This window comes from Syngnathus leptorhynchus, chromosome 9 (genome assembly GCF_054491065.1).
Source record: "Syngnathus leptorhynchus isolate UIUO chromosome 9, UIUO_Slep, whole genome shotgun sequence".
Taxonomy (NCBI): domain Eukaryota; kingdom Metazoa; phylum Chordata; class Actinopteri; order Syngnathiformes; family Syngnathidae; genus Syngnathus; species Syngnathus leptorhynchus.
In genome coordinates, this window is record NC_141203.1 from 3751416 (window position 1) to 3777114 (window position 25699).

General features: G+C 41.0%; 1 protein-coding gene and 1 non-coding gene across 2 annotated transcripts in view; one reads left to right on the top strand and one right to left on the bottom strand.

Annotated features, from left to right (window-relative positions):
* il1rapl1a (interleukin 1 receptor accessory protein-like 1a) overlaps positions 1-25699 on the bottom strand; it is a 287826-nt gene that overhangs the window by 70306 nt on the left and 191821 nt on the right. The window lies entirely within an intron of this gene.
* On the top strand, positions 12703-12775 carry trnat-agu (transfer RNA threonine (anticodon AGU)). The gene has a single exon. It is a non-coding gene; the product is annotated as a tRNA-Thr (tRNA).

Genomic DNA, 25699 nt, shown 5'->3' on the forward strand with positions numbered 1-25699 from the left:
AGAGGTCACCTGTTGATAGACAAAATTTGTATGACACAATCATTTTTCCTCAAAGCCAGATAAAATGTTACTACAAGCAGGAGCGTGTTTCCTTTGCAACTTCAGAGGGTAAAGTGCCTGCTATAATTCCTGGAATTCATATTTTCCCTCGTTATCATATCATTTTAGATGGCAGTGTTTGTAGGTGCATACTCATGCGTGTAAAGGTAATGTAATTTGGGAGTGGCAAAGGGCTTGGTGAGTGAGAAGAAAGGCAGGAGGTGTCAGGAAAAAAAATACAAGAAATGTGTGGAACAACAAACCCAAAACTTGAATAGGCTAAAACAAGATAATCAGTTTAGTAGTTCTTGTTGAGAAATATCACACCAACAAGTACAGGATGCAACCGTGTGCTGCTGAAATACTGACTCTTTAATAGACTGGGAAATTGAATGTGCATACTCAACAAGCCTAAACTCACAATTTCCTTTGTATTTGTGCCAAGGGATGAGGAAGTATTTTTTTCAAATGCTCTGAACTCCAGTCTCCATGCAATTTTGCATCGCGCGGAATGCTAATTAACTGGCAAACCAATAATGATGCCCAGAGTGGTTGCAATCAAGTATTGCACTGTTTCACATCACTTATTTCTAGATAAGGTCATAACCAACCATCAATTCCACACAAATGACAGACATTTTCAAGATCATCATCGAGTCAATTATCATCGCAACCCCTCTACTTGTAATGATAAAAACGTTATGGTCAGACTAGTGTGAACCGTGAAAGAACAGCAAATATGCAATTGATTTGACTGAAACAAGTAATTACACACACAAAGCCGGCACAGTAGCATGCAAAATGGTTCTCTCTGCTCATTTGCACATGTACGCATGGAGTCATGAAAAAAAACACACATTTTTCTACAGTCTGTGCGGATATGTGTCAAATATGGGAAGAAGAAGTTGAACCATTCTAGTCTTACAGTGACACAGATGCTCAAAGATAGGTAGATAGCTAGCTAGAGAGAGAGAGAGAGAGACAGCGAGAGGGGGGGAGGGAGATAGATAGGTAGGTAGGTAGGTAGGTAGATAGGTAGGTAGGTAGGTAGGTAGGTAGGTAGGTAGGTAGGTAGGTAGGTAGGTAGGTAGGTAGGTAGGTAGATAGATAGGTAGGTAGGTAGGTAGGTAGGTAGGTAGGTAGGTAGGTAGGTAGATAGATAGGTAGGTAGATAGATAGGTAGGTAGGTAGGTAGGTAGATAGATAGGTAGGTAGGTAGGTAGGTAGGTAGGTAGATAGATAGATAGATAGATAGATAGATAGATAGATAGATAGATAGATAGATAGATAGATAGATAGATAGATAGATAGATAGATAGATAGATAGATAGATAGATAGATAGATAGATAGATAGATAGATAGATAGATAGATAGATAGATAGATAGCATGCAGTCTTACAACAAAGGCATTGGAATCCAATGCACGGGGGAAACACATTCAAACGTTTTGAAGTGTGTCAGTGTTTGTAGGTGCATACTCATGCATGTAAAGGTAATGTAATTTGGGAGTGGCAAAGGGCTTGGTGAGTGAGAAGAAAGGCAGGAGGTGTCAGAAAAAAAAGCATACGCTGCACGTTAGAGGTTTGCTTGTGAAGGCGGATGAAAAGGAAAAGCTTGTATGTAGGCAATGCTTGTGATGTTCAAGTGTACTGGAATCAATTGGGTAGCGTTATGGGAATTATGACAAGCTTCCTGGAGGTTGCTTGGTTGTGTGCATATAAAGGCGAAAAGGAAGTACATATATATATATATATATATATATATATAGGTGCAAACTCATTAAACATCTCAATCTTAGGTATCTGCTTTGGATGCCTACTGGACGCCTTCCTGGTGAGTGTTACTGGCATTAGAAGAAGGTTTTTGGGACAACCCAGGACACGCAGGAGAGAATGTCCGGTGGCTAGAATGGGAACTCCTCAGAGAACAGCTGCAGGAATTGGCTGGGAAAAGGCTTCCCTGTTGCCCTCACGACCCAATGCTGGGATACAAAATGGGGACATTAGGTAGCTTACAAGCAACCAAACATATGTCAATGAAAAATCACCTCCTTGGCAGAGGTAACCAAAACGAGTAGAAAACAACTGAAAACAGAAAAGAGAGAAGCATCTCCAAGAGGAGATCAGTGCCAAGTACACATCGGTGCTTGTCGCCTGTGGACGTTCAATGCTCCCGTTGCCTTGGTAACGACCTGATAGATGTACTATATTTTTCATTTGTCTCTGAATATTAGTATTTTTCGCTCTTAGTCTGCCCCTTGTAGCTTTTGATCTCACTTCATCTAAAAAGAATACCTTATCTCTTTCCCCTCATTTTGCACAAAACCATAAAGACACTCCCGGCATACTTTTCACCCCTTTTGTTCTCTTTTGCCTGCCCTAAACTTTGCTACTTCTTTTTCTTATTTTTTCTCTCAGCAGTCCACTCACGTCGTGGTTCTACTTGGCCTTTGTTTGCGTGTATCTTTCATGGATGGTATCATTGTGAACTTCCTAAAAGGTTACAAACGCCAGCCCTCCATTAAAGGCTCGGCGTGAACGTCATCAATAATGCACGAAGAAGAATTGAAGTCACAGATGCTCACGCTTCCCTTGACGCACACTGCTTAGTTAACATCTCGCGTGGTCATACAACACGGAAACCAATAGAGTAAGTAAGCATCACAAAAGCTAACGCATACATAAAAATAATAGATTGTCATTGCTGTCGAAAGTAACAAAGTCCACGGATTTATCAATGTATTAAATATCTGAAAAAAAAAAACATCTGCAAATGTAAAAGTTGGTCTGCGACAACACAGGAGTAAACAGAAGTACACACCAATGCATTATAAAGGTGTATTTTGTTGGTTTAATTGGTTTAAAGAGCCCATAACCTAACAATTATTCTATTGGCCACAATTTGCCAAAATCTCCCTTAATAAATCACTGATAATCAATAATTTGGGGGTTATCAAGTAGCTAAATTCAATGATGATCGATCGATTACATTTTGCCCATGCCAAATATCTCTCAACGGATTTGTGCTTATTCTCGAGAATGGTCATTTTTGGTCTGTAAATTGCCGATTACCTCGCCTAGCCCGAAAATCTCAAAAATAGTAATTTTGGGCCTGAAAAAGTCAGAAATTCGCCAATTGGAAATCGGTGCAAATTTCTCATCTCTGACAAATGCGTTTGACAAAATATGTTGTTTTCATATAGACGTCTATTGACTTCGTGTTTCTTCTTGTTATGCTAAAATGCTATTTATCAAAGAAAACAGCAATGTAATAATTCTTACGGCGAATTAAATTGAAGAGTTTTTAATGTTCGTCAGACACCTGTTATAAAGACAAACATAATAATTTTTTCATTATCAAATGTAGGATGTCGCATCTAATATTCTGCTCAAGCAGTGGTGGACTGTCGATCACAGCCATTCCTGTTGAGCACTTCATGTCAACTTCACTATTAATACACGTGAGGGTCTTTTGTGGTTATGCAACAGAGGGAGAATCAATACTGAACACGTGTAAAACAAGAGTGAGAGGGCCATAAAATGTGTCTGGAGGCAATGATGGAGAATAAGATCTCATTATCAGTTGCAGATCTATTAAAGTGGGGTATCCATTGCGTCTCAGAGCAGGAGGACACGTCAAGTGGGAGAACAAAGCAGGTGGATCCACAGGATTAACACAGTCTTGGCACATGATGAGCAGCATGTTTGACTTAAAATCCAAAAGGGGAGTCCTTTCCATGCAAACTTGATTAAGTGCGTTTCTACAAATCGCGACAATGATATCAGCATACCATTTGAGGTGATTGATATTGCATAGAGCTACATGTTTACATGAAGTAAGTGAGGAGTGAACAGAGAGGCGGCCCACAGAGATTCATCTCAATGCCATCTGCTCCACCGGGTCCTTTTTAACTGTCTCCATGACACTGTGTTGCACCTAATCCTTTACCCCCCCCCCCCCTCACCACCTCCCAAATGATCTCCCAACTGAGCAATATTTATGAGCCACTGTGAGATAAAATTATCTGCAAATATGAAACATGAGTTTGGTGTTTTAATGACTTTTCTACTCAGTCTTTCTATGTTTCACACACCTCTTCCATTTCTTGGTGGTGTATACCATAGGAGAGCTTGCTTTTCCACGGTAGTCCATCTGGCTCCTTCTTCTTACTAGGCTTCTGCTGCCATTCACTAAGCAGGTTATCCCTGGGAGCCATCTTCTTGATTTATTTTTGGAGGGCGGTTGTTTCTGCCTGGTTCGTGTCTGTGATGCTTATGAGGTCTCTGACCTCAACTTTGTTTACAGCGTCAAACTGCTGGACTTAGGGTGGAAGCCTCCGTACCTTGTTGGAAACTTTTTTTGGTCTTGATATCAGCAACACCAACAAATAAGTAGTGTCGTGTGAGCAATTTTCTCAAATTTATAGATCTAAGGCAGAAATTATATAGTTTACTGTTGTATTTACCCTAAGCATGAAACAGCCTTTCAGATGAATTAAAGTGTGGAGTCTTACCATGTGTTGTAAACTAGTACTTTCCAACTGATTAGTTTACGTACTGTAGAGATGCTGTTTTTAATACCGTTTAGCATTCCAGTAGACTAACATGGTTGCTCCATAATGTTTATTTTCTAACATGACATGGCTTTAATGTTCTGAGCAATATAAAATACAATAAATCCTTTTAATTTGCTTTATACATATACAGTATTCTTTTAATATTGGCTGTTCATGTGCTACACTGATAGAGTACCAAGTGTCTATTAGAAGTACCGTATTTTCCGGACTATAAGGAGCACCGTACAATAAGGCGCACCTTCAATGAATGGCCAATTTTAAAACTTTGTCCTTATATAAGGCGCACCGGACGATAAGGCGCACCATTAATGCATCATGCATCAAATCAAATCCTTCTCCATTTTATCTTTTTTATTTCAACTTCAGACGCAACAAATTACTTTAGAATCACAAAATAATGATCCATAGTCTTTTTGATTCATTATTCATAGTCTTCAGCGAGATGATTGATTTCATGACACAATGCTTCGGGCCAGTTTAAATTTAGGAATTTGGTCCATATATAATGCACACTGGACTATAAGACGCACTGTTGGCTTTTTAGAAAACTTTAGGTTTTTAGGTGCACCTAATAGTCCAGAAAATATGGTAAATCATTTAGCATGAGGAGGTATTTATTTGTATATTTTTTAAAAGTGCATTTCCTTCAAAAAAGACTACTAATTTGTACCAGGAAGCTACTCGACATAAAGCATTTATTGGGGCCTGTTTGTATTTTTCGTCAGATGTGGACAGTACCAAGCGTCTATTGAGGTAAGTTGCTAGGAGAGAAGAGCTTATGCATACAAATGTATTTTTAAGTCATGTTAAGTGATTTAATATTCCATTTACTTTAGAGTGGTCGCTTATTTACTCAGCACTACGTGGCACCAACGTGAGTCACCGTGAGGTACTCGTGTGTTCTTGCTGTCTGATGTCAACCACGGCTTTCAAAAACTGTGTTTGTCTTTTAATAAATGTCAGTTTGCTGACTAATGCCCTTCCCAATCCAAATTTGACATTAAAATATGTTAGCGTATCACAACAAAAAATTCCGTGCCTTGGTGTGATAATTACAGCTAGGATCCAGACATGACTCCCCCTTTGTCAGATAAAAAAAAAAAATCTGGCATCAGCCACAATATACTTCCTTTTTATATTCTTGTATATCATCGCCAAGTGTTTTAAGTGAATGCGCCCAAATCTTCGTACACTCTTGCAAACATAGGGTTAGCCGTTTTACCCTGTTACCCAATATATTTCAAGGAGAACACAGATCACAACTACTGCGCATGTGCACAACATGACACATGCAGCCAGCGTAGCATTTTTGAGAGAAAAATACGCCACATAGGAAATAAACGCCTAAATAAATGACTGGTTGACCATTTAAATTAATTGTTGAAGATTTTGATCGCTGACGTCATCGTGATTCGTCGACTTATCTCGGCAGCCCTAATTAGGACCATATTTCCTCCTGCAGAGTGTAATTTAAATGTACTTTAAACGCTAAACCACATTTTTGCAAATAGTTTCCAGGCCTATGATAGACATCCTCATTTATTTGTTCAGTGTGTTTGCGTTTGCAGTACTTAGAATAAACACCTCTCTCAAATAGATTAGTTTCAAGAGTAATTATCTATTGGTGACAGAAACTATAGCTCTCCCTTAGAGATTGGGTGAGAAGCTGCTCCTCCATGTTGAGAGCCAGATGAGGTGGCTCGGGCATCTCATCAGGATGCCTCCCGGACGCCTCCCTGGAGAGGTGTTCTGGGCATGTCCCACCGGTAGGAGACCCAGGGGACGACCCAGGACGCGCTGGAGAGACTATGTCTCTCAGCTGGCCTGGGCACGCCTTGGGATCCCCGGGATGAGCTGGATGAAGTGGCTGGGGAGAGGGAAGTCTGAGAGTCCCTCCTAAAACTGCTGCACCATAAGTGGAAGAAGATAGATGGATGGATGGATGGATGGATGGATGGATGGATGGATGGATGGATGGATGGATGGAGAAACTATATCTATGGATTTATTTTCCATACATTTAGTTGGGTTAATAAATTAACGTCCCACCCTTCAGTAAAGTCTCGGCTTTAAAATTGGATTCCTGCCTTTTGTTTTCTCACACTTATACTGTATTTCACTACTTGATATCCACCTTATTTTGTTGTATTATGGCGCGAGTAGAAATTCAATATACCCAAATGAAGGTTTTGGTTGGCTTGCACGGCTGAGAGAACATCACACCCTCCTCATATATAACACTCCTTGCATCCATATGTGGACGCCACCGGAGAGCTAATCTCTCAGCTAAATGAGAATCACACACTCTTCCACACATCCCTCGGCCTCAGTTTATTTAATGTTCCGCCCTTGGAGAAAAAAAGAATTGTGGCGGGGCGGGTAAAAAACGTCTCCAGCATTGAGATTACAGCACAGAGAAAATAAAAACAATGCAGGGGCTGAGAATTGTTTGTCAGCAGAAGCAATTTCCCCAGCAAACCAAATAATTATGCACTTCTCCCTCAGAGCGGCTTAACTGTTAATTAGCACTCTGCTTCTTTTTTTTCCACAGGGCGGTCATGTAATTTAGATTTTACTCAGGTAGCAACTTAAGGCTGATGTTATCTGACAATCTCACAGTGAACTCTATTTCAGTGAATTAGAATAGAGAGAGTTTATTCCCTAAATTCAAGAGTGAGTAATATTATTATATTTAAAGGGTTCAGTGCATGTGAAGATGTGCGAACATGGCTACACTTATTTTTCTGAAGTAATGTACGTGTTCGTCTACGTCCCTGTTGAAATGCCAGTGCCTTTTGTGAAATCATTCGGCTTTTAGATTCTTCACCACCCCCCCGCCCCCTTACAACTCCTCAGAGTGACAACAGCATTTTTTTCTGTCCTTTATTTGATTCAGCGATGTTTATCCCTTCGATTAGTTGAATTTAAAATGCGTATTAAATGCTGATTTACAATGAAGAATGATGTCTGACATGTTTCAAAATTCACCTTTTCAGAAAACCTGAGTTTTATGAGTCTAAGTCCACCGACACTGTTGCGGGCACGTTATTTTTAAACCCAGAAAATTATTTTTGTTTGTATCTGAGCCGATCGGTGAGCTTACACAGACAGGCAAGGCCAAAGAAGGTGTGCTGCCTCTGCGTCAGCATCTCCGGTGAGTATGACGCATTTTATATCAAGTTTTTATGTTGATAAAATATTTAATTTTACCTGATATATTGTAGTGTAGAGGTTTGGAGTGGTTTGGAGCTGATGTATTGGAAAGATCCTGTCACAGTAACTGGGTTTCTTGCCAGTAATACTTTCTAAAATATGCAAAATGTATCTATATAACTTTTCTGTTACATGTGGGTGTTACTAAGGAGTGGCGCTCCATTAGACACTTTGTGTAGATTTCATTGACTTTTTCTCATGGCCTTAGTTGCCCCGCTAACGCACTGTTGCAAAAAGTTCAATTTGCGGATCTATTGCTATACTCACATCATCTTTGATTATTATTATTATTAAAGCTGTGCGATTGGTTATTGACAGTTTCAGGGTGTACCACATGTGTCACTCAGTCAAAAAGGTAGCATAGAGCTCACTCCCCCCCCACACCCAAAAACTGAAACCAGGCAACTCTAACGGCGATACATAAAATGCATTTGAGTAAGCTCAGTTCCTGGGGAAGAAGAAAGCAACATTGTAAAATTTTAGGACAAGTCATGGTTTACTATGTTAAAGGCCCCGGGTAAACAGTGACACACGACGAGAGTCCACAATAACTTGCATTGATCGCACATAAGCAAACATAGTGCTCCACTCATCATCAATGTGACTGAAGTGATGATCCAAAGCGCCTGTGAGCGACGGCGACTCAAATGAAGCCAGTCACTTTACAAGCTGCCAGGGTGATCGCTGCAAATCATGTGTGTTTGTTTCCCCCTTATTCCCAAAGCCAAACGATGCTCTTCTCTCCCGGCCTTCCAAGACAGATGGAGATCATTAGCTCCTCTCTCGCCGCCTCCCTTGACGCTCTTTCCAATCTGTCACATCTAAACCATACTGCAGGCGCCATTTCTCCCACCTTTTCTAACCCCCGCCCCAACCCATCTCTCAAACGTGCCGCGCTCGGTGGTACGGTCCCATCCCCGTCGCACAGATTTATATCTCTTGACGCGCCCCGGCGCAATCTTACAACTTTCACCCTTACTTCATCACTCCTGTCTGAAGCAGTTATGGCACTCACTTCCCAGGAGGACGGATTGATGAGAAACCATCCGTCGAATGTTTCAGAGAACATGAAGCGCTGAAAGCCCGCAAACAGTGATGCATGACCGCCGACGTCCTTTAGCAGTGTTAACTACTCCCAGAACTGTCTGCACGGGGATCTGCAATCAACAAAAGCACTGAGGTTTGGAAAAGTGGAATGATGCTGAAGTACGGACCTACACCGAGGTTGAGGCATCTTTATTGGGATGAGAATCTAATTTTCTCAACTTCTGCTTGACACTGTGTTTTGATTCGTCACGGGTGCCATTAGGGGGAGAATCGCAGGCAAGTAACTCTAATGATCTGTCTACTCGTTCATATTTGTTAACATTCAAAAAGAGACATTGAAAAGTTAACTGATGAGCCCATTTGAATTGATTTGCCTACCAAAATAGTAGCAACAAAAAGCATGTTCCTACATCATGATGAGATGATGACGATAAGCGTTCCAGACGACTCGTTTGTAAGTCGACGTGTCAGTTTTAAATGCTCTGTTCTCGTTCTAAATACTTGTCATTTATCAACATTTCTCCCAAACTGTTTTTATTGTATTATTTTTACATTCAAATAAACCTCTTTGAAATTTTGTGAATAAACACTCCATATAACTGAAAGGTTTTCTTTGTGTGCTTTGAGTTTATCTACATTTCCCTGTCTGTTAGTTTTTTTGCTTTAAATATAAATCAAGGCACTTGTCCACCGCATATACTTGGTTGTCAGTAAAGCCTGATTTACCCATAGACCCTGCAAAACTGACGCCTCAAAACCATACTTATCCACCTTTGCCTACTATGGAACCTAGAAAGGTTGGGACACTCTGTGCATTTTCACACAGCACTGTGGCATTCCAAAATTAGATAATTACAAGACAATGCAAGCCTCTGGTGTGTACAATATTTAGGGCGTCTTGTGGCACTAATGACTTTTTACACAATGGGTGTCCAGGCATTGCAGGATTCCCTTCGGTACTATCCCATCTGTTAAAGCACTGAAAGAAGTTCAGAGGGTGAAATTATGGGGATCAATTCAGACTTTTTACAAGTTGTGTAAAATGGGCTTACCCCTGATGTATTATTCACTGAGCAAAAGTCTCACCTCGCAATGTGTTTTGCAAGAAAAAAAATGAACGTGTTCTTTGCTCACACATCATAGAGCTTCATGTTTTCATGTAACTGTCAGTTGTGAACATCATGTTATCAGATCACACGCTTGAAGATTATGCTCTTAGTTGCCCACTGGACAAAGCTGTGACAATATAGCTTAATTCCTGAATTTGTTTGTGATTATTGCACAGTCGTTGACATACTTATTAGTAGACCAGTGAGGATAAAATAAACACTTGGTGAGGCTTCATTGTTCAGTGTTAACAGTTATGTGCCTGTTTGCATTGTTGAGAAGTGCTAACAGGACTCCTGCTGTTGTGCCTGAGTTTGCGACCATCTGGATGGGATCCATCACATTCTCCTGCTTGTCCTCAGTGGCCCTGATATGGTGGAAAAAAAACTGTGTAGCGCTGTGTAACGGCAGCCAAATGGAGCGAAATAGAAGGTAAATGAAAGAAAACTTGCTATCCAGGTCAAAATCAAATACAAATAATATATCAACTGTCTCAGATGTATGGCGCACCAAAATAGCCACAATGTCAACTAGTAGAATGCAGGTTACGTAATATTCATAAGAGATGGCTTTTTATTTTGAAAGAAAACATTACAAATTACAAGACCAGATATGACTGTATAATTTTTGATTATTACAAATTTGAGAGGGAACATCTAAACAAAGTCTACCAGGAGTCTACTCTAATGCTGTCTTCATATCTTTATTTAATGTTGTGCAGGGAGCTTGTTTACTGCAGTGGGAACGCACTTTTTACTTGCTTCGATAAGTGCTGCTGTTTTGATCAGCAACATTGTTAAACTGGGAAAATCAGCAGCTCTTCAATGCGTGTGTTGAACTAGTAGCATTTATGAACTGAGAAAGTTACAGTGACTACTTTTTTTCCTGATGGGTAAAGTGAAGCATTTATTTGTATTAAATGGATGACGCACACTGCGACGACAGAAAATGGGCCACAGCATCCATTAGAGGAACAGCCATGATTTGAGAGTTTGCCTTACTCACCGTTGTTTTTCTTTCACAAATGTGTCACTTGTCCAAGAAGCACAAAACATAATGAATCAGTTTTCCAAACCTTGACCAGACACACCTTATCAACTGGCAAGAAAAGGTATTGGAAACTGAAGCGTGTGATTTATTGCATGGCAGTTGTTTCATTGAGGTTTCATAAATACGGAAAAGTCCCAGGGGTAAATGATGAAGTCCACCTAAGTCCTACTTTATTCCACTTGGAATAACTCATGTTACTGCAGAGGCTGTGTTGGCAAATGCAACTACGTGAGCCTCGTGTGCATTTCGGACTTAACCACCTGTTAACTTCAAAGAAGTACACTTGGGGGTGAGAAGTGCCAAGGCTTTGACAGTAATGACTAATAATGGTCCAGCGATGGAAAGTGAGTTTGCTCACAGGAGGCCTTTGATGCAGGTGAATCACATCCTAAACATATTTAAAAGGAGCGAGGAGGAAAGGAGGGGTTATGCTGAGCAAGAAAGGAAGACCAGAAGGGGGAGAAATTTGTTCCGCGCGTTAGCTGACATGCTTGGGTACACGAGAACAGAAGGTTGGCATAATGAATTTTGGCGTGCAAATGAAATAAAGAACCCCACCCAAGCAGAGGTGTGAGCGTGTGTGCTGGAGTGTGTAAACAGAGGGCTAGGCTTTTTAATGCAGAGATGTTAGAGAGTAAATGAGAAATCATTTAGTTTTCAATGTTTTTGCCGACTTCTCTCTTTCAGTGCTGCTCACAACTTACAAATTGATGGGACAATTATATTCTAGCTATTGATTCCAATATTTTGTTTCTTTGTAGTAGCTGTGGTAAGTCTGTGTGTGAAAAAAAAAAAACAGTGGCTCTGTGTGGCATAAGTCACTCATCCCCTCCCTATTCCAGAATCATTACAGAAACATTTTGAGTTGTTATGAGGTGTTGGTTCACTTTGGCCAAAGACATTCTCACGAATCAGGAATGTTCATTGATGTACACTGTCCCTGTCAAATAAAGAAATTAAATACATTTGTTTATTCCAGACGGCTCGGTAGAGCACTGGTTAGGACGTCCACCTCACAGATAGGAGGGTGCCGGTTCGATTCCACCTCCGACCCTTCCTGTCGGGAGTTTGCATGTTCTCCCCGAGCGCGCGTGTTATGTGAGTTGGATTAATAATAGCTGAGGGTGAAACTACATAGATGTTCACCATGGTTCTGGTGAGCAGCAGTTGTGTTATTAATTCTTTTTGTTTTCGGCAGCAAGGTGGTGCACTTGTTAGCACGTCCGCCTCACAGTTCAGAGGGTACCGGTTTGATTCCACCTCCGACCCTCCCTGTGTGGAGTTTGCATGTTCTCCCCGAGCCCGCGTGGGTTTTCTCCGGGCACTCCGGTTTCCTCCCACATCCCCAAAACATGCTTGGTAGGCCGATTGAAGACTCTAAATTGTCCCTAGGTATGAGTGCGAGTGCGGATGATTGTTCGTCTCTGTGTGCCCTGCGATTGGCTGGCAACCGGTTCAGGGTGTCCCCCGGCTACTGCCCGACGACCGCTGGGATAGGCTCCAGCACGCCCGCGACCCCCGTGGGGACAAAGCGGTACAGAAAATGGATGGATGGGCTCCAAGCCACTATGATCAGCAAACATACTGTAAAAATGCAACGATTATGCCTTTCGTAAATTTTGTTTCTGTAATATTTTGTTGATATTATAACTGCATGTCTTTGTAGCCAGGCCTTGTAGCTCAATGGTTAGAGCACTGGTCTAGTAAACCAGGGGTTGTGAGTTCAATTCTCACTGAGGCCTGATAAAATCATTTGTTATGTGAGTTGGATTAATATTAGCTGAGGGTGAAACTACATAGATGTTCACCATGGTTCTGGTGAGCAGCAGTTGTGTTATTAATTGTTTTTGTTTTCGGCAGCAAGGTGGTGCACTTGTTAGCATGTCCGCCTCACAGTTCAGAGGGTACCGGTTTGATTCCACCTCCGACCCTCCCTGTGTGGAGTTTGCATGTTCTCCCCGAGCCCGCGTGGGTTCCCTCCGGGCACTCCGGTTTCCTCCCACATCCCAAAAACATGCTTGGTAGGCCGATTGAGCACTCCAAATTGCCCCTAGGTGTTAGTGCGAGTGCGGATGGTTGTTCGTCTCTGTGTGCCCTGCGATCGGCTGGCAACCGGTTCAGGGTGTCCCCCACCTACTGCCCGATGATCGCTGGGATAACTAATTTTGAAATCAGACTAGTAAAAAACTGTTTACATTTATTTAAAAGATGAATGCTAATAACATTTTCGAGCAATTTTTCTATTTTTTACAAATGAAGACAACTTATAATTTTAGTATTGACACATGAAGTCGATGCACAATTAGTCTTCGTGGGCCACATAAAATGATTTGGCGGCTGTATCTGGCCCTCGGGCCTTGAGTTTGTTTGTAAATGCTCTGATATGATTTCTAAAGCCCCGGAAGAGCGTCTGTTCTCACTCTCGTAATGCAGAGTCCCTAATTGAGCGTTAATTGGGTGCTAATCATGGAACACGTTGTCCCACAGAGACACCCCCCCCAGATGTCACGAGATGAAGGTGCGTGGAACCGTGTGTGTACTCGCCATATATGCAGGCAAACGCTACTTGTTGTTGGTTGGCATCTGTTTCCTAGCGTTTAATGACTTAGAGTGACAATTAAACACCACTCGCAGAGCTGCTTTGTTGGATTCCCAATCAAAAAGAGGAATAAAGGCCTCCTTACATGAGACATATTGTTAAACATATATTCTACTCAAGGGATGAGACCCTATTTTTCATGGATGATTTGGCCACAGCATTAAACATTAAACATATTTCACTGTGAAAGCCATAAAGCCTTTGTTTTGTGTTCTGTGTGCATACATTTCAGAGTAGCAGCTAAGAATCATGCCCAGAAACCATGTCGGGTGTTTAATAACACAACAGACGCATACAACCGCAATGTGTTCTGGTGGTCATGTTATTTTGAATGGTGGATTCCAATTGACAACATAAAAACTCGGTTATGACCCTTTACCACAGCATCGTGCCTATTATAGTTTTACTTGCTACTACACTGGCAAAAGCAGATAAATAAATTGTCAAGGTTGGAGATGGACCACTTCTAAGCAGATGCTTCTAAGATGACCTCACACTGATTAGTTGGACCGGGACCCAGATCACTGAAGGTGTCTTCTTGTTTCTGTTGTGTCTTCGTATAGTTAAATATTGCCTACTCTGCATCCATTGCAGCCTGGTGGTTCTGAAAGCGGGATCCTCCCATCTGCGGACTCTCCTTAAGATATCTCATGTCGCCCCAGTTGTTTTTTTTTACAATCAAGGTATGTAGTTAATATTTGCCAACTATGGGCAACCCTTTGAGACATTTCCGTGATTACGGGCTACATAAATCAATTCATCTTGACGTGTTAGTTTCCTCTTAAGCGTATTTTTAGCTTGACTTGCTCAGCTCTATGGCTAACTCACACTCAACTCACGCTGTGTCTCAGCTTTGGGCGATGCAGTATTATGCTGCACAGTTTCTGCTTTGCTGCAGTGGTGTATTTTTTTGCGGCCCATTGTCTGCTCTCGGATACATTGTGTCTCGTCAGAGTGGAAATAAAAATGTCTCGGTTAAAGTATGTCGTTCATTTCACAATTTTCTGCGGGAGGCTACTTTTCTGAAGAAGTGACGGCATAAACACAGAAGCTTAATTTCAGAAAGAGACACCATTTTGCTGGGGTCTAACTTTAAACCCAAAAATGTACATGACGAATGGACAATGTGAGTGAAGTCACTGAATTCATCTGGCCCTCATTCACTGCTCTGGATTCTCCAATAAATTTCCTTTTTCTTTTCCAATTCCAATGACAAGCCCATTCCTCCTACTTCAAGAGCCATATTGCGGGCTTGTGAGGTCAAAGGGAATCCATCAGTTGTGATGCAGGTAATCAGCGTAAAGCCTGCTCCAGCGCACCATGGGTATTGGCGGCCCGCATAGTAATGGGATTCAAACCCATGCCTTTAGACAGGCGGGAGGCCCTGCGCAGGAATGTTTGGATTCTGCAGAGGATGGCAATACCACTTTCTGTGGTAATGAAACAAGATTTAAATATCGACCACAGGGACTGCCGGTGGGAGCAAAACGGCGGGGTAGTGAGAGAAAGAAGAGGGGTGTAAAGACAATGAAATAAAATATTGAATTGAACAAGAATGGAGAAGGAGAGGTGTGATGGAATGAAATAAAATGAGGTGGGTAAGAAAAAACTGAAAAACTCGGTCTGACACCTCCATTATGATTGTGTTTTAACACATGAACGTGAACTCCAGCTTGGCTCGATAGATTGTGTCTGTCTTTGTTCTCTCATTTAACCTCAATACTTTTTTTTTTTTTTATCCACGCAATGCAGGGCTGACTCGCCCATTAGGTGAGATAAGCAGATGCTGGCCGTGCCTTGGAATCGAGGGGGTGCCAAAAGAAAATCATGTGAAATTTTCCCTTCAAGATATTCAAACAAATTGTTCAAGGAATTATTAAAGGAAAGAGGGGTAAACTGAATTTAAATCAACAGAAATAAAAGAAGGGGAGCAATATGAATTATTTTAAACTCTATGTTCCTGCTTGGAATACTAAGAAATGACGTCATACAAAGTCACGGCTGAAACCAGTCATCTTTAAAGATTGGCGTGAGAACAACGTGACCATAAGTGACATTCAACCAGCTCTGCAGCTACAACATGTTAAAAATGGAAACCTCAGACATTTCCAGTGCCAGTTCTTTTTAGACCACTACCCAGCTACGAGGAGTCGCTTCCTTGCCTCCGAGCGGCGGCGCGACACAAACACACCGGCGAGTCCAAAGTGACAACATGGCTTTGGGGAGGAACAGGTGTAACGGAGCCAATGTCCCCTTTTCTTTGCAGCTGTTACAGCTGGCCTGCCTGGCACGCACTGATGCACACGTACTGTACGCTACACACTGAGTGACGCACAGGTGTACAAAAACAAACAAATCCAAGCTGTGTCAACGTTTACAATACCTTGCTTAGCATCACGTGCGACACAAATGACAATTATTGTAACACAGTCACTACTTTTGTTCCCTGACAGTGACGGTATGGGTTTAAAATAGCTCGAAGGGAACATACACGACACACATCATACATTTCAGTGCACCTGCATATAGTGACCCAAATACACATCCAGTATGTAGGACTATGCATGGATGCACACGCATAATAATCTGACAAAAGGCCAATTCAGAGGAAAGTGTGGCTTGAGGTGTGATGGAATGAAATAAACCAGTGTTTGCCAACCTTTGAGCCAAGGCACATTTACACAAGAAATGTTTAATTAGTTTTAGTATTTATTTTAGTTTTTGATATAAATGGAGTATTTGTTGAGTGCATGATAAACCAATTATGTAATTAAGGTAAACGCTTCACAAACGACATTTTTACCCTTCTTCTGTACAAACGTGGAAAAATACTGAAGAAAATACTTTTAAAATGAACCCCGGTAGGTCTTATATGATTTTGATTCATAAAGACATTGTCCATTGACATTGTGTGATGGACATTAAAATCAGCTTTAGATAGCTTTATAAATATAAAATGGATTTTTATTTAGTAATTTCTTTTTAATCTTTTTCATTAATGAATATGCTTTTTTTTTAAATTTAGTTCTTTTGTTAGTTTTCATTAACTATAAAAAACGTGGTTTGGAATCCCTGGTTTGGATGACATACAAATCAGTGCCATCAAGTCATTGGATACAGAAAACACTACAAATTCCCATTCAGAGACCTGCAACGTTGACTGATTTTTATACGCTGCCAGGCTAGTAGTTCCTGCACATGCCCAGATCAAACCTTTAAAGCTCATAATACATTCTTTCACTTTGCCCTCTCCAGGTAGTTTCTCAATTTACAATGAAATACAGAGACACATAATGTTTACCAGCTCAGAGGCTATTACCAGCTCAGTGGCCTAGTGGTGGCCCTGAGACTGGAAGGTTGTGGGTTCAAACCCTGGCTGGGTCATAACAGAGATAAATAGGACCCATTGCCTCCCTGCTTGGCACTCAGCATTAATGGTTGGAATTGGGGGGTAAGATCATAAAATGATCCCCAGGCGTGGCTCCGCTGCTGCCCACTGTTCCCCTCTCCCCCAGGGGATGGATCAAAATCACACGGGGATGGGTTAAACGCAGAGGACTAATTTTGCCACACCCAGTTGTGTGTGTGACAATCATTGGGACTTTAACTTTTAACTTAAATGTATATGTAATATTTGGGTCATTTTCTATCTTGTCCACATTGGCGTGCGTTTGTTGTTTTGTGTGCCATTTTCTTTTTTTAATTTTATAGCTGAAACATATCGTCATTGGAAGAACGAAACTCAGTCTTAAACTGAGGGCCACCTTTATTTAAGCCTCGGTTGGAGCTCTACGAGCACAGACAGGAGAGTGCACCACGGTGGTGACAAGTCTTACTGCACATATTTGGAGACATGCCAATAAAAGCATTCACAAACGAGCAAAGAGGCACTCATGCACTCCTATTGTAGCCCTTAATTAATTTAGACCATTAAAGACTGTGCCCAGAACGTGTGACACTCTATCCTCTCTGGCTGTTAATGAGCACCTTCATATATTTTAATTGATATTGGGGCATTTCCAAAGTGCTGTTTGTTCTTCACGACTCACATTAATGAGATGGTCATTTCAGCTTCCTGTTTGAACTTGAGCCTTTTCATATTCTGCGAGAAGGAGCAAGAGAATGAGAAAGGCTGCTGCATTGCCGCGCCGCTCCGATTACAACGAAGCCGTAAGCACATCTCCTCTACCGAGGCAACGCCTGTGAGACAAAGGAAGGTGGAGGGAGAAGAGGAAGAGCAGGATATCTACAGTGTTGTAAGGAGCCAATTAACAGCACTGTAGCCAGATCTCAGACACAAAGGCCGTAGCCTGTTCTGTGTCAAAATGGCCCATATGTATTTTGACTTCGTTAGACTATTTAAAATGAGGAAAGACAAGTCGACAACTACTGTAAGTACATGAAGGTTATACTGTAAGACAGGGGTTTTCAACTGGTTTTGTCCAAGGGACCTCCATTATAACCATGAAGCAATTCGGGAGCACTTTTTTGGAGGAATATTATTTCATTTTGCGACCAAGGAGGATAGACCTATGCAGGCTATTTATTTGCATCGGTATGTTTATTTTGGGAATCTCAGCTACATTTGACATTTGGATGGGTAAATGATTGACAAAATTTGCTAGAAAATAAATCAGGCCTAAATGATAAATAAATTTTATTTTTGAACATGTTACAATTATTTTTTATTTCCAATTTTGTGGACCACCTCCAATACCGCTACGGACCACTAGAGGCCCGCGGACCACCGGTTGACAATATCTGCTGTAAGAGGCACTCTGTGGACTACATATATGCCTGTAAAATCCAATATTTATCTGCCTTTACAAGATCAAATAATCTCTTGACAATTTGGTCGGCATTAGTTGATGGATTTATAATGTTGGTCCAATTCCAGTTGGTGTGGTACCATTCGTTTGATTTGTTGTCATTCAGGTCATAGTTTGAGCCTATCCCAGCTGACTTTGAGAGGTGGTATGCAGCCAGAACTAGTCAGTGGCCAATCACATACTGTATAGACACTTTATTTAGTTATGTCACAAATATAGGCTAATCCCAATTTGTTCATTTTCAATCGGACCTGAAAGATGTAAAATTGCTTTTTCACCTGATGGAAAAAAGACCACATCATAGGAGAATGTGATCAATTAAAAATAAACTTAAATTACACAATTGGTAAAGTCATTTTTTTCAGCAGAAAGAAGAAGTGATGGGATCAGTTGCCTGATTTTCTAAAGCTTTCATGTGATATTTGCAGCTCCTCAAAGGCTCTGCCTTCATTCCCTATCTAATTGGAGTCATGAACGGGAGCTAATTAGTTAACCTCTGCTGCATTAGACACCTGCTCCAAATTAGCAGGTCTAAAGATGTCACACCTAAGGAGAAGAGACAAAAAAAGGCTCTGCAGAGAAGGTTCATAGAACAGAAAGAGCTCTTTTAATGCAGTTATTGACCATGCAGCTAACAACTTCACCGGATCCCACATTTCAAGGGGAACCTAAGCCTAAAACTGTGTTCATAGTGCAGGGAAATATATGACAAGACGCCACAATCTTTGGGAAGATGGAGAGGATTGAGCCGATCCAACAGAATGAGAGGTTCATGCTGTTAATGTCCTGAGCAGAGCGATAGTGACAAGGTCCCCGTGTGGACAAGGCCTAAGGGGTTTTGTGAAAGGAAGCAGATGCGGCGTGAGATTATATGCCTTTTTGCATATGACCTTCAAGAAAAACAATTTCTAGAGAAGGAAGCCTGAGCATGTTACGAACACTGATAACATTTAAAAGGGACACAGCACTGGTCTCAAGCGTTGAGCTGAACATTGAGCAACTGCAAACAGCCTTACACCTGGTCAAAAAGAATAAAAGACTATGTACAAGCTGCTAGTGTGAAGCCCGCCATAGTAAATCTGTCAGAATCCACATTCTATAAGAAAGAAACACGGTTTATAAGGACATTACAAGAAGGTGTCAGCTCAGTGAGAATGATTTGCATTTTATGACAAAGAAAATGTAAAAGTGAAACAAGGCCAGAGTCCTTTAAAACGTTATCGGAAGAAGCTCACTCCATTTGACTGCTGGGCCGGAAGAGACCAGTCAAGAAATTTAAAATATCGGAGGCAAGATAACGATAACCGCTGAGGTCATAGCAACCATTTTAAGGCACTTATAAATTGTCCAGTCAGATCATGTTATCATGTTTATTCTTTTATTCGTAATCTAGTTAAGGCAACAGTATCTCGACTTTCACATGCATTACGTAGTGGATTATTATTTCAGTTTTTGCAATTGTTATACCTCGTCTGACTGCCAGATTGCTCCGATGTACTCTTTTTTTATGAAACATTTTGACTCAAGGGCTCATACTTGCAAAGTATGTGAGGACTGATAGAGATTATTTTTTTTAAATCATTCTTGTTGCACATTCCACGTGTTGTTCCTCGTCTACGAAAGCAAGAAAGATAACTTAAGTCTCACCTGACTGACATGAGTGCGCTGGAATGCCGAAATAAAATAGAATCCGGTGATCACAGCATGTATAACGTCATCTGTCTGTTTGCAGAATACCTGACTCGAGTCCTCAATCTGTCACATTTGATACATTTATTTCAAGTTGACAAATGTGTATTCAATTTACCTCGTGTTTTGAATGAATGTATAATCATGATGCTTATACTCTGCATTCTATTCCATATTGCCCGCACTTTCTACGCCCATGACCTTCCATTGTGACGGGAATGCGGATGGCTTCTACGTGCACATTTATCACACAAACATCTCAAATGTAATCTCAGGCCTGAGAGCATGAGTGTCTCGGCGAATATGTAATTCCACTCATTCCTGCCTGTGGCGTTACAGTGCTCAAAACGACCTTCAGCCCAATGTCTCGGAGAACGTACATGTGCATTCTCTGCATTGGGGTGAAAAAGAGATTTTTAATTGAAGCGCACACCCTTTCTCAAAAAAAAGGGATTGAGGGATGACTTCAAAAGACAGAATTGTGATGTTAATTTTCACTCATGCTCCAGGAGCAGTTATATAGTGCCAGATAATGATAATAAGCGGGGAGAGAAGGTGGCTGTGTGGGCGGAGCAGGGTAGGTCAGCCAAGATTAATTGTGGAGGATGTAAATTTCATTCGTCACATGCAGATTGATGTCAGTTTTAATTGAATTAAAACAATGTGAGCTTGGAGTTGAGGAGGACAGCTGTGGAATGGTGATGGAGTGAGTCGGAGAACATTTAAGAGAAGAGGGCGGAGACGACATGGACACACATAAAGAGTGGCTTAGGGGGGAGAGAAAGAGCCAAAGTTGACCCCAAACTAATGAGCCATTGCACTCAACGCTATTCAACTAAAAATACACGGTCATGATCAATCAATGCCTTCCGCTGCTTGGTGGAATATTCAATTGTATGACGCCGCACAGTGTAATTTAAAAATATATATAATTACACTGCAAAATTGAGCAATTTATTGCTATAGAAGAATCTTTTGTAGTCATGAACTTGAAAACACAAAACACCATAAACTACCGTATTATCACTGCCTTGCGTTGGCTCCCCCAACACGTCCTTGCCTCAATGATCGTCCACTCGCCGCCCAGTGTATCTGTGTTTTTACGTTTGCCCCCATGCCCTCCCTTAAGTATTTTGAGTTGCTGTTGCTTCCGTCTCCCGTAACAAACTTTTTGTTTCCAATTTCATACTGTGACCCTCTCTAACAAGAATTGGTGGGACTTATTTTTCCCCTTCACCTTCCTTATGTTTTCATTTCATTCAAGGCATTGTCTTTGGCAGTGGTCCGTTAGGCTTCTCTGTTCTCTTTCTCTCTGTTGCTCTTTTTTTTTTTTTTTACATCTCTTGGATGGGTTGAAACTGATAAGTGAATTTCGTAGCTCTGTGCAATCACAATGAATTTGATTCTGTTTAATAAATTGGATTTCATTCCATTAAAACATGAATAAGGCTACTATGCATTTACTGGCCACTACATTAAATGCGATTTACTGAAAGGTTCAACTTTCATTGACACTGTCAGAGAGGCATCATGGACAGAACAGAGTATATGACAGAACCATGTTATACAACTGAATAAAAACAATGTAGCAAAACATTCACATCTTGACTTTTGTTACTCACACTGTATGTTGGCTAAGCGTGCTTACTGTTTTTGTTTAAATGAGGAAAGGGAAACACTTCCTGTCCAGGAAAATACAACTTCCAATATCTCAGGTGTGATGCTATCATCTTTTGGCCCACGGGTACATTCAACCTTATGTTCACATGTCATTCAGAGAGAGTTGGAAAAGGTTTCACTCGAGAGCAAATCCATCTGGCTTCTTTCACACTGCACCTCTTATCTTGCCCGCTGCTCTCATATCAGCGCTAACCACTTGCCAGTCATTCATTGGCCCAGGGATCAGCCATGTGGGTTCTAGCACATATAAGATTTCACTCCGCTACCTTAGTCAAAACGTTATTCATGCACATGCACACAGGCTGTAATGTTTTATAAGGTCATATGAAGTGAGCACTTTTTAAGGTGACCCGATAGTGGAAAGAAGCCTTTTACAGCAATGAAGCAATGTCCCGGGTCACCTCCACACGCATACATTCACACACATGCACGTACACACACACACACACACACACACACACACACACACACACACACACACACACACACACACACACACACACACACACACACGCACATCTTTGAATTTAAATGTCAGCTAATCTTGCAAGCAATATAACCAAAGAAAGTACCAGTGATGGCAAAGGTGATAGGATGTGATGATAACTACTGAAATAGAAACTTTAAAGACAAGGAAAAGGTTTCTGGAGCCACTCAAAATTAATTTCACCAAGTCAATGATTACTGAAATAGGATTATGCACTGCAATTGGCTGGCGACCAGTTCAGGGTGTACACTGCCTAGCACCCAAAGACGGCTGGGATAGACTCAAGTATACCCGCAAACCTCATAAGCGGAAGCGGTAAAGAAAATAGATGGATGGGGAGCATGATGCTGAAAGCCCCTTGCATGTGACATCAAAGTACTTTAACTTAATTTTGACATTCTACACTGACCAAAGGTTTCAAGACGGCAACGGTTTCAGCTTGTAAATATTTTTTTAACGACACAATTTCCTCTTGGAAAGTTGGTTTAGAAATTATAGTAATTTGGATGTCAAACATCATCATGGAATAGATATGTGATCCCATTGTAACAATATTGAACGTGACCTAAAAGCCTGAGTCATTTTTATTGCTCTGGAACTTCTCCATCTGAGTTTGTTGACCAGTCGTTTGAAAACGTTCAGATCCAGTGACGTCAGGGAAACAGGCCATTGGACATTGAGCTCCTTAGGAACCTTGGTCTTATCCACAGACAAATAGTTGACTCCTTCCATGCCTTTGGAACCCATGATTAGTCAATTACAAGTTTTAATATAAGAGAAAATGTACATCCAAATGGTTCAAGATTTGGACCTGGCACAAACATTTTTTTTGAGAAGAGAACGATATTAAAAACTGTGTCGTGTCACACTGAACATTTGTGAGACTTTGTGTAATCGGTTAGGCAATCTATATACATTGGAATACCTTGTGGGAATGTCATAATTATATTATAACATAAAGCCTACTTGATTTATTTGGCTGCTGAGTGTTTAGAGCATGAACACTAACAAATAAAACACCTGCAGCAAGTTATGCTCCCTCTCCTAGTATTTATATGTATAGATTCCAAAAGCATTAGACTCCCCTATCGCTAACTATGCAAAGCGGCTGATCCTCCTCTTGATTTCGACTTGCCCCGCATGGCTTCTATCCCTCTTGCCAAATGCTACATTTACATCGGCTGTAACCTCAATCACCGCTTTTGCAGCTTGCGGTGAACGCCGTGCGAGCAGGTGTTTGTGCTGCAAACACCGTGAATGAAGAAAAAGCAGAATGGAGTGAAGGAGGAGGGAGTCGGGGAGCTAGGACGGGTACTCTCAGATAGAAAGGGGCGCCTGAGGCATTCATCAAACCAAACGACTCCATTACAGTAAGTCCGACGGAGGCAAACGATAATGTGCACTGTGATAAACGCTAGGATAATAGTGTGTTTATAGTCTTGAACACACGCTTTCTGCTGGGAAACACTGGCGAGGAATACCGACAAGATACGGGAGCACCATGCGCTCTGTATATCTTTTTTTTCCTGCCTTTCTATCACCCCTATACTTTTGGGTTATCAGTCACTTGTTCTCTTTATCCTTCCTTCGCGCTCTTGCTTTAATAATTTAATCTCGACACAAAGCAGAGCGAGCGGCACATATGAACCGAATGTGGTTTTTTTTTTTTTTAATCTTCTCTTAACTGTACTACAGTACAGCATTCGTGACGCTGTCGGGGGAACGGTTGAAAGGATGATCCATCCGATGCATTGTGAGTGATTGCGTAGAGAGAGTTTTTAACTGCGTCATCAGCTTGTCCGCCATTTTGGAGGTGTAATTGTGTTCATGTTCTCTGTAAAACTGAAATCAGCTATGTCATCAATTTCAAAATTTTATTACGCTCTTCAAAATAGTAGTAGAAACAGGCAACTCTAGATCCGTGTGATAGCACAGGAAAACAATCTAAAGACTGTCTGTATCTCAAAGAGGTCACGTCAAATGTTTTATTTACAATATGGTTCCTATAAATATATTTTGAGTTGGCGGAGTATAAACAAATCAGCATACCCACCGAGTTTTAGACATACACGTGGCATTTTACCACTTGCTGTCAACTGAAATTGACACATGAAGTCGATCCACAATTTGTCTCCGCGGGCCACATACAATGATGTGATGGGCCGTATTTGGCCCCCGGGCCTTAAGTTTGACACCTATAATGTAAAGGTTCCACTGAATTATCACTACACTTTTTTAGCACGATTCTCAAAGTGCGCTAAGAAGACATGAGCTGAGATAACATAAAACAAGTAAGTCAAAGGCGACTCAGTTTCTTTTACATTTCCATTAACCCGAGGAGCATGAGCGCTTGATTAAGGGTCTCGTGGAGCTGCCTGATCTGAATGAGTCCCTGTTTATGCCCATAGTTAACCTCTATTACAAGCTTGACCTCGGCTCTGATGATGGCTGCGCTACTGCTTCTTATACGGAAGCCGTTACATGGCGGATGAACGCGTGATCGTCATGCTGAGGCAAAGGGTTAATGCAAAGTTGAGCGTCCGCAGCTCTGTATTGAAGAACACTTAAACTTAACGACCTCCTTCATCCTCTCGACATATCCGTTGGTCCTCACTCTTCTGAAGCTGTTTGGACTTTATTTTTTTTTTTAACAGGGTGGGGTGAAATGTACGTACTGAAAAACAAAAATGTCTGCGTGCTTGGAATGTGTAGGAACATTCCTGAAGTTGTGTAAAATGCACCAAGCAAATTTCTTGAGTTCGGACAGCCCCCATGTGTGACCTCATACATGTCTGTTTCAGTTTGAAAAGATCTTAGTTTAAAAAGCACAATAATATAAAATTACTGTTTTGATTTTTTAAATGCTTTTTGGGGAAACTCATAAGCTTCAAGAAAGGGTGTTAAAAAGGTCAGATTAGAGCTTAAACACCTTTTTTTATTATTTACATGTATATTGCTAATTATGACTGTTTGTTTTACGGCAGTTTGTTTCTTTTTATATTTAGTTGTTAGATATTGATTAGTTATGTAACTAGTTATAGCGATAATTGTTTGTTAGTATGCTGTCCAACATTAAGCTTGTACATTTTGTGATTTGTTTTTCCCCAATCCTTCAAAAAAAGAATAGTCATTTGAGCATTTATGCTGTTTGATTATGAAATATTTTCATTATTTTATGTGGGGAAAAATCTCCCTCCTGGGTGAGTGACCCTCGAGGGTCCTTGTATTGTCAAACAAACAGTAATATTTAATTGATGAAGAAAAAAAGACACCATACAAACAATATTTTTCAACAAGCTGAATGATTAATAACTCGGATTGGGTCGCTGAGTTGGCTTTGTCAGGGATGCATGCTTCAATGGTAATTATTTCTTGTGCTGCG